The sequence below is a fragment of the Dama dama genome, chromosome 22 (genome assembly GCF_033118175.1).
Source record: "Dama dama isolate Ldn47 chromosome 22, ASM3311817v1, whole genome shotgun sequence".
Classification (NCBI taxonomy): Eukaryota; Metazoa; Chordata; class Mammalia; order Artiodactyla; family Cervidae; genus Dama; species Dama dama.
The window spans coordinates 8,001,066-8,015,168 of record NC_083702.1 but is presented as its reverse complement, the minus strand read 5'-3'; the positions used below and the strand labels follow the sequence as shown (position 1 = coordinate 8,015,168).

The window sequence follows — 14,103 nt, the reverse complement described above, 5'->3', positions numbered from 1 at the left end:
CTTCCTCTTGAGTTGGTGTAGAAATTGTGTGACCAGGTAACAGTGAAGCCCAGGGGAGGTATTCTCCAGGCGTGGCTGGAAGGCACAGGATGGGCAAGGCTCTCCTTTTCCTGACCCTGCTTGTCCCTATTTCTCCTCGAATGTGTGTCCCATTCCTTCTGGCCACAGCCAGACCTTCTCCATCTGCTGGGAAAGGCAGCTGCTCACAACCTCCAGCCCCCAACTTCGAAGGTCATAACCTGAAAGTAGAATCCTGTCCCTCCTGGTGTCCCTGAGCAAGATGGATGGGAAAGAACTGATTGGCCAAGACAGGGCTGCATGTTCCTCTGACCAGTCACTCTGGGTTGAGATTGGGCACCTTCATTATCCAAACCTTGACTGCTGGGCCCAGTCCCATAGTTAGGCGGTAGTCAAGGCCCTGGGCCCTAAACAAAGCTGAGTGCTGAAGAATCGATGCTTTTGAACTGTGGTGCTGGAGAAGACACTTGAGAGACTCTTGGGCTACCAGGAGATCAAACTAGTCAATCCTAAAGGATATCAACCCTGAATATTCATTGGAAGGATGCTGAAGCTGAAGCTCTAATACTTTGGCCACCTGATGGGAAGAGGTGACTCGTTGTTGGGAAAGACTGAAGGCAAAAGGAGAAGAGGGTGGCAGAGGATGGAGTGGTTAGGTAGCATCACCAACTCAATGAACATAAATTTGAGCAAACTCTGGAAGATAGTGGAGGACAGGGAAACCTGGCGTGTGCAGTCCATGGGGTCACAAAGAGTTGGATACAACTTAGTGACTGAACAGCAACAAGTCCCTGGGAGTGACCATCCTGCCATGGGATGGGGTAGAGTCAGCCTCCCAGTGGAAAGAGAGGTTCTTGGAAAACAAAAGCAGGCATCACTACAAGGAGACAGGCAAATCACGGACTCATTTCAACACACTGTGGTCGGTACTGGGTTCTGTGAGTTTGAGTCCAGGAAGCTGGGGTTGAAGGAAGCTGAGCTGGCTGGCATAGCCTGGCACCTGGCGTAGCACAGCTGAGCAGTGACCCCCCTGCTGTCCCCCATTCTCCCTGGAGACTCACCTCTCCTATGATTCCCTGGATTCTCTCTCTTGGTTGCAGGAAAAAGAGCCACAGAGTGGGTATGAGAGTACTGGAGCTTGTGTCTAGATCCGCCACCCTGGCTGTGTGACCTCAGGCTGGTGGCACCAGCAAGGGAGGGGCCTGTACAGCCAGCTGTGAAGAGCAACGCCATAGTGAAGGATCCAGTGGTTGAGACTTCGCCTTCCAATGCAGGGGGTGTGGGTTCTATCCCTGATTGGGGAGCTTAAGATCTCACGTGTTTCCCAGCCAAAAAACCAGAGCATAAAACAGAAGTGATAACGTAACAAGTTCCATAAAGACTAAAAATGGTCCACATCAAGAAAAAAAAAATCTTAAAAAAAAAAAGTTATTTGTTTTATTTTTGGTTGTGCTGGCTCTTCGTTGCTGAGCAAGGGCTTTCTCTAGTTGTAGCAAGCGGGCACTGCTCCTCCTTGCGGTGCATGGACTTCTTACTGCGGTGGCTTCTCTTGTTGTGGAGCCCAGGCTCTAGGTGGGCAGTCTCGGTAGTTGTGGCACATGAGCTTTGCTGCCCCGCGAGGCATCTTCACGGACCAGGGATCAAACTTGTGTCCCCTGCTTTGGCAGGCAGATTCTTATCCACTGTACCACCAGGGAAGTCCAAGAAAAAATCTTAAAAAAGAATGAAGGACCACTGCTTGGCTCATTGCTGAGCCTCTCTGTGGATGCACCTCCTTCCCACGCCGGCCCTTCCCTCTGGTGATCTATGCATTTGTCCAGTAGGCAAGGAGGAAGATAAGGGAGAAAGAACTGGGCCTAGAAGTGTGAACCTAGACAACCACGGGGTGGCCACTTCTGTGCACTTTTTTGAAGTGAAGAAGATTTAATGAAGGTTTCTCTGGTAGCTCAGCTGGTAAAGAATTCGCCTACAACGCAGGAGACCCCAGTTCGATTCCTAGATCAGGGAGAACCCTGATAGAGATAGGAGAAGGGATAGACTACCCACTACAGTATTCTTGGGCTTCCTTGGTGGCTCAGTTGGTAAACAATCTGCCTGCAAGGCAGGAGATCTGGGTTCGATCCCTGGGTTGGGAAGATCCCCTGGAGAAGGGCATGGCAACCTACTCCAGTATTCTTACCTGGAGAATCCCCATGGACAGAGGAGCCTGGCGGGCTATAGTCCATGGGGTCGTAAAAAGTCGGACATGACTGAATGATTAAGCACAGCACAGCACAGATTTAATGACAGAGTTTACAAAACACCAACAACAGCCCCAATCATCTGCCACTTAAGCCAGCCTAGATGGGTGAGTATCAGGAGACTGAACTGCTGTGTGGTTGCCTTGGCAACCAAAGTTGATAGTAGAGCCACAAACACCAAGAAGCTGCAACCTACAACCTGTGTGCAGGTTGGAACAGTCAAGCGGTGTCCTGGGTGTTCAGGGTGGGAATCTCTTGGAAGGAGCAGGGTGACTTCCCTGGATATGAGGACCTGGGGGTGCTGAGCATCCATTCACCAGTACAGCAAAGAAATAAGCTCACTTGCCAGCCCCCGGTCCTTGCTTGAAGGGGCAGGTCACCTCACTCTGGAGTACTGGGGACCGACAGAGTTTTGTCTGTCTTGGCTGAACCCATTCAGGTGTGTAGGCAAGGGTTCCAACTTGCCTAAAAGCAGAATTCCCGCCTAAAAGTGGGTCAGATGCCCTCGTGGGCTTGCTGTGTCACAAGGACCCGGGGCAATCCACACTCTTTTGGTTGTCCCCTTCCCCCACCCTCCCCACCCCTCCTCCCATTTTCCTCCTCAGAATTCCACTCCCCTCTGTCTCCCACCCTGGAAACTCTTCATCTCCTGCAGCTCTCCTCACTGCCTACTTTATAACTAAAAAAAAAAAAAAAAAAAAAAAAGCTCTGTAACATGGAAATAGGGAATCATCTATAATCACAACCAATTAATACAACACGTTTTGGGTAGTGCTGGCTTACCTTGTCCCCATAATTATCATTTAGATGTCGGTTCACAGAGCAGATGAAACTTAATCACCAGGGTGGGAAGCTCCTTTCAGATCTGTCTCCACCCACATCTGACATCAGTTCTGCTCTGTTTTATTCCAAAGCAAAAAGATCCTGCCTAGGCTGAATTCTGAGTTGGCTGTGCATGGGCGAAATCAATCAAGGCCCTGCTATGCACTTTGAGGCCTTCCCTGGTGGCTCGGTGATAAAGAATCTGTCAATGCAGGAGACACAGGTTCAATCCCTGGGTCGGGAAGATCCCCTGGAGAAGGAAATGGCAACCCACCTCAGTGTTCTTGCTTGGAAAATCCCATGGACAGAGGAGCCTGGACACACGAGTGACAACGCAGGCAAAGTAAGATGCAACTTACAACATCAGTGTAAGAATTTAATTAAATTAAATAATTTAATTTAATTAAAATATATTTGAAGAGTTTACTAATCAGAAATGATAAAGCAATAGATGCAACTGAAAGTTAACAGTTAGAAAACAGCTGATTCCATGATAGGATAGCCACTATCTTGACAGCTTGCTAAGTAGCCATTGCAAGTGAGAGTCATAAAGACAATGTTGCGACATGAAAACCACTCCTGCTGCATTATGTGAAAAAGCAGAACTAGAAATTTCATGTACCCTTAGGACTGCTTAGAACAATGCCTGGCTACCAGGAAGTACTCGCTAAATGATTGTTGTTGTTCAGTCGCTAAGTCATGTCCGACTCTTTGGCGACCCCATGGACTGTAGCCTGTCAGGCGTCTCTCTGTCCATGGAATTCTCCAGGCAAGGATACTGGAATGGGTTACCATTTCCTCCTCCAGGAGATATTTCCCGAACCAGGGATCAAATCTGAGTCTCCTGCATTGGCAGGTGGATTCTTTACCACTGAGCCACCTGGGAAGTCTCTCTATCTAAACGGTAGATACTATTAATTAGTTGTAACAGTGTCAAAGCATGTATGCTCCTGGAAGAAACCATGAAAGGAACACACAAAGTATAACTGACTTTTGTGCTCAAGGAGTGTGATTTTTTTTCACTCTACAAATGACATTCCCAGATGAAAATTTGATAATACAAAGCCAACAACTCAATTTAAAATGGAATTGAAAAAAATAGAAAAAAAAAAAGAATAGAGAAATGGACAGAGGATATGGACAGATGGTTCTCACAGTGAAAAAACAAATGATTCAAACAAATGAAAAAATGTTCAGTCTGCCTAGAATAAGAGAATCATACACGATAATCAGCCTGACATACCCTTTGGAATTTATCAGATCGGCACCATCCAAAGAATTTGAAAACACCGTGTCGCAAGAGTAGAGGGAAACAGGTCCTCTGGTACCTTGTTTATGAGACTGTAAGATGACACCGTTTAGGCTAGCAATTTGGCTATATTTAGTAAAATTCTAAGTGGATGCACCCTTGAGCTACTACTGCTTCCAGGAATTTATCCTATGATCTATGTACACTTTTGCCAAATAACATGAAAAAGTCTATATATTGCAGCATCGATCTAATATCAACTGATTAGAACCAGTCTAAATGTCCACTAATAGAAGATTTGTTTAAATAGTCCTTACAAAGGAGCACTCTATAGCCTTTAAAAGGCAGGGGTGTGGTTGGGCAGCAGCTAAGGGTATTCAAATGAACAGCATTAGAGCTTCCCTGGTGGCTCAGGCGGTAAAATGAACAAGGTTCAGTGTGAGTTATGAAGTGATGGGAACGAGGTGTAGAACGGTGTGTTCAGTGTGTTCCCTTCATGTGAATAAGAAAAGCATGTTAATCACACACAGACTGGCTCCATAAAGATGCCCAGAAGTCTCTGCAATGGTACCTGGGCTGGGGTGGGACAGAGTCCCTAAGAATGGGACCGACACTTTGCAGCATATACTTTTTTGGTAACTTTTTAAATTTTGTAGCTTTTTTACATATAACCAATCCAAAAACTAAAGTAACACCATATTAATTTTAAATGTTGTCACTATTCTTTTTTAAAAAAACCATGATCCACTAAAAGTTTTCTTAATCCAGGCTTGCAGAGGTCATCTGGTTTGGTAGAATAGAAATGAGGGGGTTTTGAGCTCCCTTTTCTGGTTCAGCCTCTGACTCCGTGGGTCTGGGTGAACAGTTTCATTCTGACTCTTCCTTTCTCATCAGCACAGCAGGGGAATTGGCTTCAGTAATCAGTCAATTCCCTTTCACTCTATGAGTACCTTTGAAAATATCTTACTGTTTACAAATAAGAAGATACTGTTCACAATCATTTGTGAAAGCAAACATTCTATTAAAGTAAAATTTACAGGAAAGTACACAAATGGTAAGTGTCCAGATAGGTGAATAGAGCAAACTTACACAGGTAATCATGGTGTTGGAGAAGACTCTTGAGCATCCCTTGGAAAGCAAGGAGATCAAACCAGTCAATACTAAAGGAAATCAACCCTGAATACTCATTGGAAGGACTGATGCAGAAGCCAAATCTCCAATACTTTGGCCATATGATGCGAAGAGCCGAATCATTGGAAAAGACCCTGATGCTGGGAAAGATTGAGGGCCAGAGGAGAAGGGAGCAACAGAGGATGAGATGGTTGGATGGCATCATCAACTCAATGGACATGAGTTTGGGTAAACTCCTGGGAGTTGGTGATGGATAGGGGAGCCTGGCATGTTGCAGTCCATGGGGTCACTGTCAGACACGACTGAGCAACTGAACAACAATAACCCAGGTAACAACCTACTCCTGTATGGACCATAGAACATCACTGACACCCCAAGAAACCCCGCCCAGTCACCACCAGTCACCAGGGCTACCGTCCTCCCCACCCATTGATTCATTTTGCCAGGGACAATTAAAAGCAAATCACCCCACCAGCCCAAACAACTGTTTCCATGTTTGTACTTTTCCTTCCAGTCTTTTCAAGACCTAAACAAGTGGGGCAGATTGCCAAAAGGTCGTGTCAACGACCATGTGCGTTTCCACCACCTGCCAGTTTTTTGCTGTGAGGAGTCTAATGGCAAATAATGGTTAACACTCTTCTCCTCTCCGAGGCCTGTTACAATGTTAAAGGGAAAATGCCATTACAGACATTTCTAGACAAATCACACAGGAGCAAAGTAAACACGTGGATGAACGGTCTGGAATGCACTCATCAGATAATGGAAAAATCCAGGCTGTCTTCTGGTGCCCTGCACTAACATCGCCCCGGGGCGTGTGTCCGAGTCCCCTGGGTGGTGGTCTCCCCGCCTCTGCCCGGTGGCCGCGGCAGGGAGCATGTTTGGGCGCATTTGTGGAATCCGCAGGATTAGCTGACTTCCTGTGCGCCCCCGGTTCGCCCGCCAGAACGCAGGCAAGATGCGCGGGGCCTCCGGCTGGAAGACGGGTGTAGCCTCCCCGGACGTCCACTCTGCGTCCCCGTGTGCGGGGTCTGTGGTGTCGGAAGACCTCAGTGGATTCAAGGAAAGTTTGCCCAGCAAGCCTACAAAGCCGCCACCCTGGGCTTGAATGGAACGGCTCGGGGGCGGGGGGAAGGGGGAGTGTTTCTGAGCCTCTGCCTGCGCCCACTTCCCCACCCCCACCCCTGGCAGCCGCCCCGCGGCTCGCGCTGGCTGGCTTGGGCCATCAGTGATTTATGGGCCGCGGGGCCCAGCTGTTGGCCCTGCACGCGGCAGCTGCTCAAGGTTAAGGGGGCCTTACTGAGGGACTCGCGTCACGGGATGGCCTCAGTGCAGTTGTTCCCTCCCGGGGTCAAGGCAGTGATCATGTTGCGGGTCTGGGAGCCAGTACCCTAGGAGAGGCGACAGTCCCCCCACCCCGCGGGCAGGCATACATCCACCCCTCACCCCGCTCCAGCTAAGGCCCAGCCTCTACCCTCGGTCTCAATCTTCTCCGTGGCCCACTGATACCAGGCTGGCAGAGCTGAGTGGTTGTCTAGGAGCAGGGAGTCCGCTCCTTCAGGAACATCGTTAGTGGTAGTTGCTCCTGGGTGACCCTGACTGTCACCCAGCCTGGGCGTGCATCAGGGCAGGGGCTGAGAGCAGAAGGGAACAACCAGCTCTTCGTGAAGCCCGTACTGTGTCCGGGCCCCTTGCCAAATGCTTTCCTTGCATTTTCTCATCTATCTCCTGCAACAAGCCAGTGAGGTGGTTTTGACTCAGATGTCCCTGAATCTCCTGAAAACTGAGGTTCAGAGAAGTGAAGGAAACGGGCCAAGATCACACAGCTAGCTGCCTGTCTCCGGAGCCAGAGCTTTTAACAACTGAAGTGCTATGTGTCAGGCAGTCTGCAGAGGGTACAATATTTCATCTCCTCAATCAACCCTAAAAGGCCAGCAGTACCAGCCCCATAAAATTAAAAGACGTTTGCTCCTTGGAAGGAAAGCTATGACAAACCTAGACAACGTATTAAAAGGCAGTTTGTCGACAGACGTCTGTCTAGTCAAAGCTATGGTTTTTCCAGGAGTTGTGTACAGTTGTGATAGTTGATCTGTAAAGAAGGCTGAGTGCCGAAGAATTGATGTTTTGGAACTGTGGTGCTGGAGAAGACTCTTGAGAGTCCCTTAGACAGCAAAGAGATCAAATTAGTCAATCCTAAAGGAAGTCAACTTTGAATATACATTGGAAGGACTGATGCTGAAGCTGAAGCTCCAATACTTTGGCCACTTGATGCGAAGATCCGACTTACTGGAAAAGACGCTGAGAATGATTGAGGGGAGGAGAAGAGGGCGACTGAGGATGAGATGGTTAGATAGTATCACTGACTCAATGCACATGAATTTGAGCAAACTCCAGGAGATAGTGGAGGACAGAGTTGCCTGGAGGGCTACAGTCCATGGGGTCACAAAGAGTTGAACGTGGTTGAGCAGCTGAACAACAACTAGCCCCATTTGGGAGCTGAGGAAGCAGGTCTGTTGTCTTTCTAAGGTCACGTAGGCAGTGAGCAGCCAGGCTGAGACTGCCCTAGTGCTGAACACCAAACCGTGCTCTTCTTCCGACCCCTTCACCTAACTCCATCCCCTACTGCTTCAGGGGGGCTTCAGCAGGGCCCACTATGGGCTTTTTGCCAAAGAGGGCAGACAGTCTGGGGTTAGCCCTACTTCCTGCTTGCACTTTCCTGCCCAATCCACTGTCTGGGACATACTCAGCCCTTCCCCTTTCACAAAACACTCCTCTCCCTTGGCCCACATCACACGGGTATCTCCCACCCCATTGTCTGCTCCTATTTGGCCTTCTTTCCTGAACTCCCCTCCTTTCCTCATTTCCAGCAAGGAAAGGTCCCAGGACTTGATCCCAAATCTTCTTACCACCTACTCATCTCCCCTGTTAGATCTCTCCCATCCCCATCTGTGGCCCAATAACTTTCAATTTATTTCTCCTGCTCCAGCCTCTCCTCTCAGGAGTCACGCCTGATTGCTTCCTTGCCATTTTTTGAACTGTATTGAGATATAATTCACACCATACCATTCATCCACTTAGAGTGTACAATTCTATGAATTTCAATATATCAACGGAGTTGTGCAACCATCACCACTATAGTCAATTTTAGAACATTTTTATCACCCCTCAAAGAAACCCCATACCCATTAACAGTCACTCCCCACTTCCCCCTAACTTCAACAGGCCCTAGAAACTAATCTTATTTCTGTCTCTATGAATTTGCTTATTTCTTCACATTTCATAAAATGGGATCATTCATACAGGGAATTCCTTGGATGTCCAGTGGCTGGAATGCCACACTTTCATTGCCAAAGACCTGGGTTCAATCCCTGGTCAGAGAACTAAAATCCTGCAAGCCGGTGGGGCAGCCAAAAAAAAAAAAAAAAAAAAAAAATGGGATCATGCAATATGTGACCTTCTATGACTATAATGGTGATGTTTTATGCTTTCAAGTTTTATGCGTGTTGTAGTATGTATCAGTATCTCCTTTTTAATAGCCAAATAATATTTCACTGTGTGGGTATACCATATTTTCTCTATCCATTCATCCAGTGATGGACATTCATATTGTTTCCACTATGTTTAACTTTTTGAGGACCCACTTAACTATTTGCCACAGAACCGCCTTATTTTACATTTCTACCAGCAGTGCATGAGGATTCCAAGTCCTCCATATCCTCACCAACACCTGTCATTGTCTATCTTTGACTACAGCCAACCTAGTGGAAGGACTATTCATTGGACAGACTGATGTTGAAGCTGAAACTCCAATACTTTGGCCACCTGATGCGAAGAAAGCAAAGAGCCAACTCTCTGGAAAAGACCCTGGTGCTGGGAAAGATTGAGGGCAAGAGAAGGGGGTGACAGAGGATGAGATGGTTGATGGTATCCCTGTGAAGGACAGGGAACCCAAGTGTGCTGCAGTGTATGGCATCACAAAGAGTGGAACACGGCTTGGTGACTGAGCAACAACAACAAACCTAGTGGACGGGAAGTAGTATCTTGTTATGGTTTTGATTTGCATTTCCCTGATGGCTAAGAATGTTGAAAATGTTCTCCTGTATTTATTGTTGATTTATAAATCTTATTTAGAGAAATATATTTTCAAATACGTTGCCCACTTTTAAAGTTATTTGTCCTTTTACTATTGAGTTGTAAATGCTCTTTACATATTCTGGATGAGGGTATCTTTTCACTTTCTTGATAGTTTTCCATAATGGCTGCACCAATTTACATCCCCACTAATGATGTAGGGGGCTTCCCTTTTCTCCACACCCTTTCCAGCTTATTTGTAGATTTTTTAAATAATGGCCATTCAGACCAGTCTCTCTCTGGCACCTTGTTGTAGTTTTGATTGGCATTTCTCTAATAATTAAAAATATGTGGGCTTCCCTGATGGCTCAGTGGTAAAGAATCCACCTACCAATGCAGGAGACAGGAATTCCATCCCTGATCCAGGGAGATCCCACATTTTCAGAGCTACTTAGCCTGTGGGCCACAAGTATTGAACCTGTGCTCTAGAGTCCAGGAGCTGAAATTACTGAGCCCTCTAGCTGCAGGTGCTGAAGCCTGAGTGTCCTAGAGACCGTGCTGAACAACTAGAGAATCCACTGCAACGAGAAGCCCTTGTACAACAACTGGAGAATGCACTCGCTCCCCACAACTAGAGAAAAGCCCGAGCAGCAACAAAGACCCAGAACAGCCACAGATAAATAAATAATTCGGAATGCTTCATGAATTTGTGTGTCATCCTTGCCTGGGGGCCATGCAAATATTCTCTGTATCATTCCAATTTTAGTATATGTGCTGCTAAAGTGAGCACCTTGATGAACTTTTTTCCTTGCCGGATTAGCCTATCTAGAACCTCCAAAACAATGTTAAATAGAAGTGACGACAGTGGGCATTCTTGTCTTGTTCTTGATCTTAGGGGTATATCATTCCGTTCAGTTCAGTAGCTCAGTCGTGTCCGACTCTTTGCGACCCCATGGGCTGCAGCACGCTAGGCCTCCCTGTCCATCACCAACTCCTGGAGCTTACTCAAACTCATGTGCATCAAGTCGGTGATGCCATCCAGCCATCTCATTCTCTGTCGTCCCCTTCTCCTCCCGCTTTTACTCTTTCCCAGCATCAGGGTCTTTTCCAATGAGTTGGCTCTTCGCATCAGGTGGCCAAAGTATTGGAGCTTCAGCTTCAGCATCAGTCCTTCCAATGAATATTCAGGACTGATTTCCTTTAGGATTGACTGGTTGGATCTCCTTGCAGTTCAAGGGACTCTCAAGAGTATTCTCCAACAGCAGTTCAAAAGCATCAATTCTTTCGTGCTCAGCTTTCTTTATGGTCCAACTCTCACATCTATACTGGAAAAACCATAGCTTTGACTAGATGGACCTTTGTCAGCACAATAATGTCTCTGCTTTTTAATATGCTATCTAGGTTGATCACAGCTTTTCTTCCAAGGAGCAACCGTCTTTTAATTTCAAGGCTGTAGTCACCATCTGCAGTGATCGAACAGTGTATCATTCAGTCTTTCACAATTAAGTTTGTTGTTAATTATGATGGGTTTTTCATAGATTCCCTTTCTTAGGTTGTGAAAATTACCTTCCATTCTTAGTTTGTTGAGTATTTTTATTATTAAACTGTTAGATTTTGTCAGATGCTTTTTTCTGTATCTATCGAGATGATCATATGGTTTTTGTCATTTATTTTATCCGTGTGCTATATTACATTAATTGATTTTCAGATAAATCCACAAGACCATCTTCAAGGTCCAGATTCACAAAGAAGACTCACAGGATTCAGTATGTAGTCATACTCACAGCTAAGTTTTATTATAGTGGAAGGACACAGCGTGAAATCAGCAAAGAGGAACAGCACGTGGGGCAAAGTCCAGAGGAAACCAACACAAACTTTCAGAGTGCTCTTCAAGTGGAGACATGCCTAACACCTCCAAGCCCTGACAACACGTGAGATGTTGTTTACCACAGAAACTCATTTGAAATTCAGTGTTCAAGGTTTTTAATAAAGACTGGTCATTTAGGCACCCTTTGTCTAGCATGGACCAAAATTCCAGACTCTTAGAAGAAAAGCAGGTATTTAGTTAGCATAAACTGCATTATTTGTATACATAGTATAGGCACAGTGAGCTGCACTTACCAGTCCTGAAATTCCCATTCCCAGATGCCAGCCAAGGGCCCACCTTGCAAACCAGCATTTCTAAGGATAGCAGTCTTAAATTCCATGTGTTTACTCCTTTCTGCACAAGATATTAAATCAACCTTGTATTCCTGGAATAAATCCCACTTGATCATGGTGTATAATCCTTGTTACATATTTTTTATTTGTATTTATTTACTTATTTATTGAAATATAGTTGATTTACAACATTATGCTAATTTCTGCTGTACAGAAAGTAATTGAGTTATACACATATATTCATTCTTTCCTTTTTATATACTTTTGGGTTCATTTTGCTAGTATTTTGTTCAGGATTTTTGTGTCTAAATTTGTAAGGGATATTGGTCTGTAGGTTTCTTTTATTGTGATGTCTTTCTCTAGTTTTGATATCAGAGTAATACTGGCCTCATGCAATGACTGGGACCTTTTCTCTCCTGTTTTTGGAAGAGTTGGCCCTTCCAACCTTTGGAAGATTGATGTAGTCGTTTCCTTTTGCTGCTGTAGCATGTTATCACAAACTTAGTGGCTTAAATTGACAAATGTGTTCCTCTACACTTCTGGAGATTGAACATCCAAAAGTCAAAAAGTGAGGGACTTCCCTGGCAGTCCAATGGTTAAGACTTCCTACTTCCAATGTCATGGGTTTGATCCCTGGTCAGGGAACTAAGATCCCACATGCTGCAAGGCACGGCCAAAAAAGAATAATAAAAATAACAATTTTTTAAAAAAGGTGCAAAAATTGAGGTGTAATAGGACCACTTCCTTCTGGAGGCTCCAGGAAAGAACCTCTTTTTTTTTTTTCACACACTGCTTTCGTTTTATTTTATTTATTTATTTTTGGCTTTGCTGAGGTTTGTTGCTGCACTGGAGCCTTCTTTAGTTGTAGCAAGTGGGGGCTACCCTTCACTGAGGTGCATGGGCTTCTCATTGCAGTGGCTTCTCTTGTTACAGAGCATGGGCTCTAGGTGCACGGGTTTCAGTAGTCGCAGCACATGGGCTCAGTACTTGTGGCACATGGGCTTCGTTCCTCTGCGGCACGTGGGATCTTCCTGGATCAGGGATCAAACCCATGTCCCCTGCATTGGCAGGTGGATTCTTATCCAGGGAAGCCCTCCAGGAGAGAATCTTTCTGCTTCTTGTCTTTTCCAGCTTCTAGAAGCTGCTCATGGCTCTTTCCTCCATCATCACAGCCCGTTGAGTAGTAGCTTCTTTTCCAGACTCTGCTTCCCTCTGCTTCCTTCTTGACGTGGCATCCTAACCCTGACTCTTCCATCATCCTTCTTATAAGGACCTTTCTAACTACATCAGGCCTACTCAGAAAATCCGGGATCATCTCCCTATCTCCAGATTCTTGGCTGAATCACATCTGTAAAATTCCTTTTGTCATGTAAATTAACATTCACAGGTTCTTTGAATTGTGACAGACAAGGGTATCTTTGGGGAGCCTTTATTCCACCTACCATAATTGGTAGTAATTCTTCTTTGAATGTTTAGTCAAATTTGCCAGTGAAGCCATCTGAGACTGAACTTTTCTTTGTGAGACATTTTAAATTATTAATTGGATATCTTTATTTACAATAGGCCTATTCACATTTTCAGCTTCTTCTTCTTTTTTTTTTTTTAAAGTCACATCCGACCCTTTGTGACCCCATGGACTGTACAGTTCATGGAATTCTCTAGGCCAGAATACTGGAGTAGGTAGCTTTTCACTTCTCCAGGGCATCTTCCCAACCCAGGGATTAAACCCAGGTCTCCTGCATTTCAGGAGGATACTTTACCAACTGAGCCACAAAGGAAGCCCAGGTTCTTCTTTTTTGAAATAACTTTATTTATTTTTAGTTGGCTGTGCTGGGCTTTGTTGCTTCATGGGCTTTCTCTTGTTGTGGCAAGCAGGGGCTCCTCTTTGTTCCAGCGCGTGAGCTTCTTACTGTGGTGGCTTTTATTGTTGCAGAGCACGGGCTCTAGGGCACAGATTCAGTGGTTGTGGCACATGAGCTTAATTGTTCTGAGGCATGTGGGATCCTCCTGGACCAGAGATCAAACTCGTGTCTTCTGCCCTGGCAGGCAGATACTTTACCACTGAGCCACTAGGGAAGTCCTCAACTTCTTCTTCTGGGAGTTTCAATAGTTGTGCTTTTCTAGAATTTGCCCATTTGATCTAAATTATCTAACTTGTTGCAGTACAGTTGTTCATAGTATTCTCCAGCTTTATGGATGTATAATTTACAAATGAAATTTTATACATTAAAGGTGTGCAAAACGATGATTTAACCTATGTATACTTTGGGAAATGATTACCACAGTCAAGTTAATTAACACATCCATTATCTCAGATAGTTAGTTTTTTTGCATATGTGTGGTGAGGATGAAAAAAAAAAATTAAAAGTTTTAGTCACTCAGTCATGTATGACTCTTTGCAACCTCATGGACTGT

The 14,103-nt window shown here is 45.4% G+C and overlaps 1 non-coding gene across 1 annotated transcript; it reads right to left on the bottom strand.

Annotated features, from left to right (window-relative positions):
- Positions 1-10,211: 10,211 nt before the first annotated feature.
- Positions 10,212-10,318, bottom strand: LOC133044074 (U6 spliceosomal RNA). The gene has a single exon (XR_009689826.1). It is a non-coding gene; the product is annotated as a U6 spliceosomal RNA (small nuclear RNA).
- Between the last annotated feature and the right edge of the window lie 3,785 nt (positions 10,319-14,103).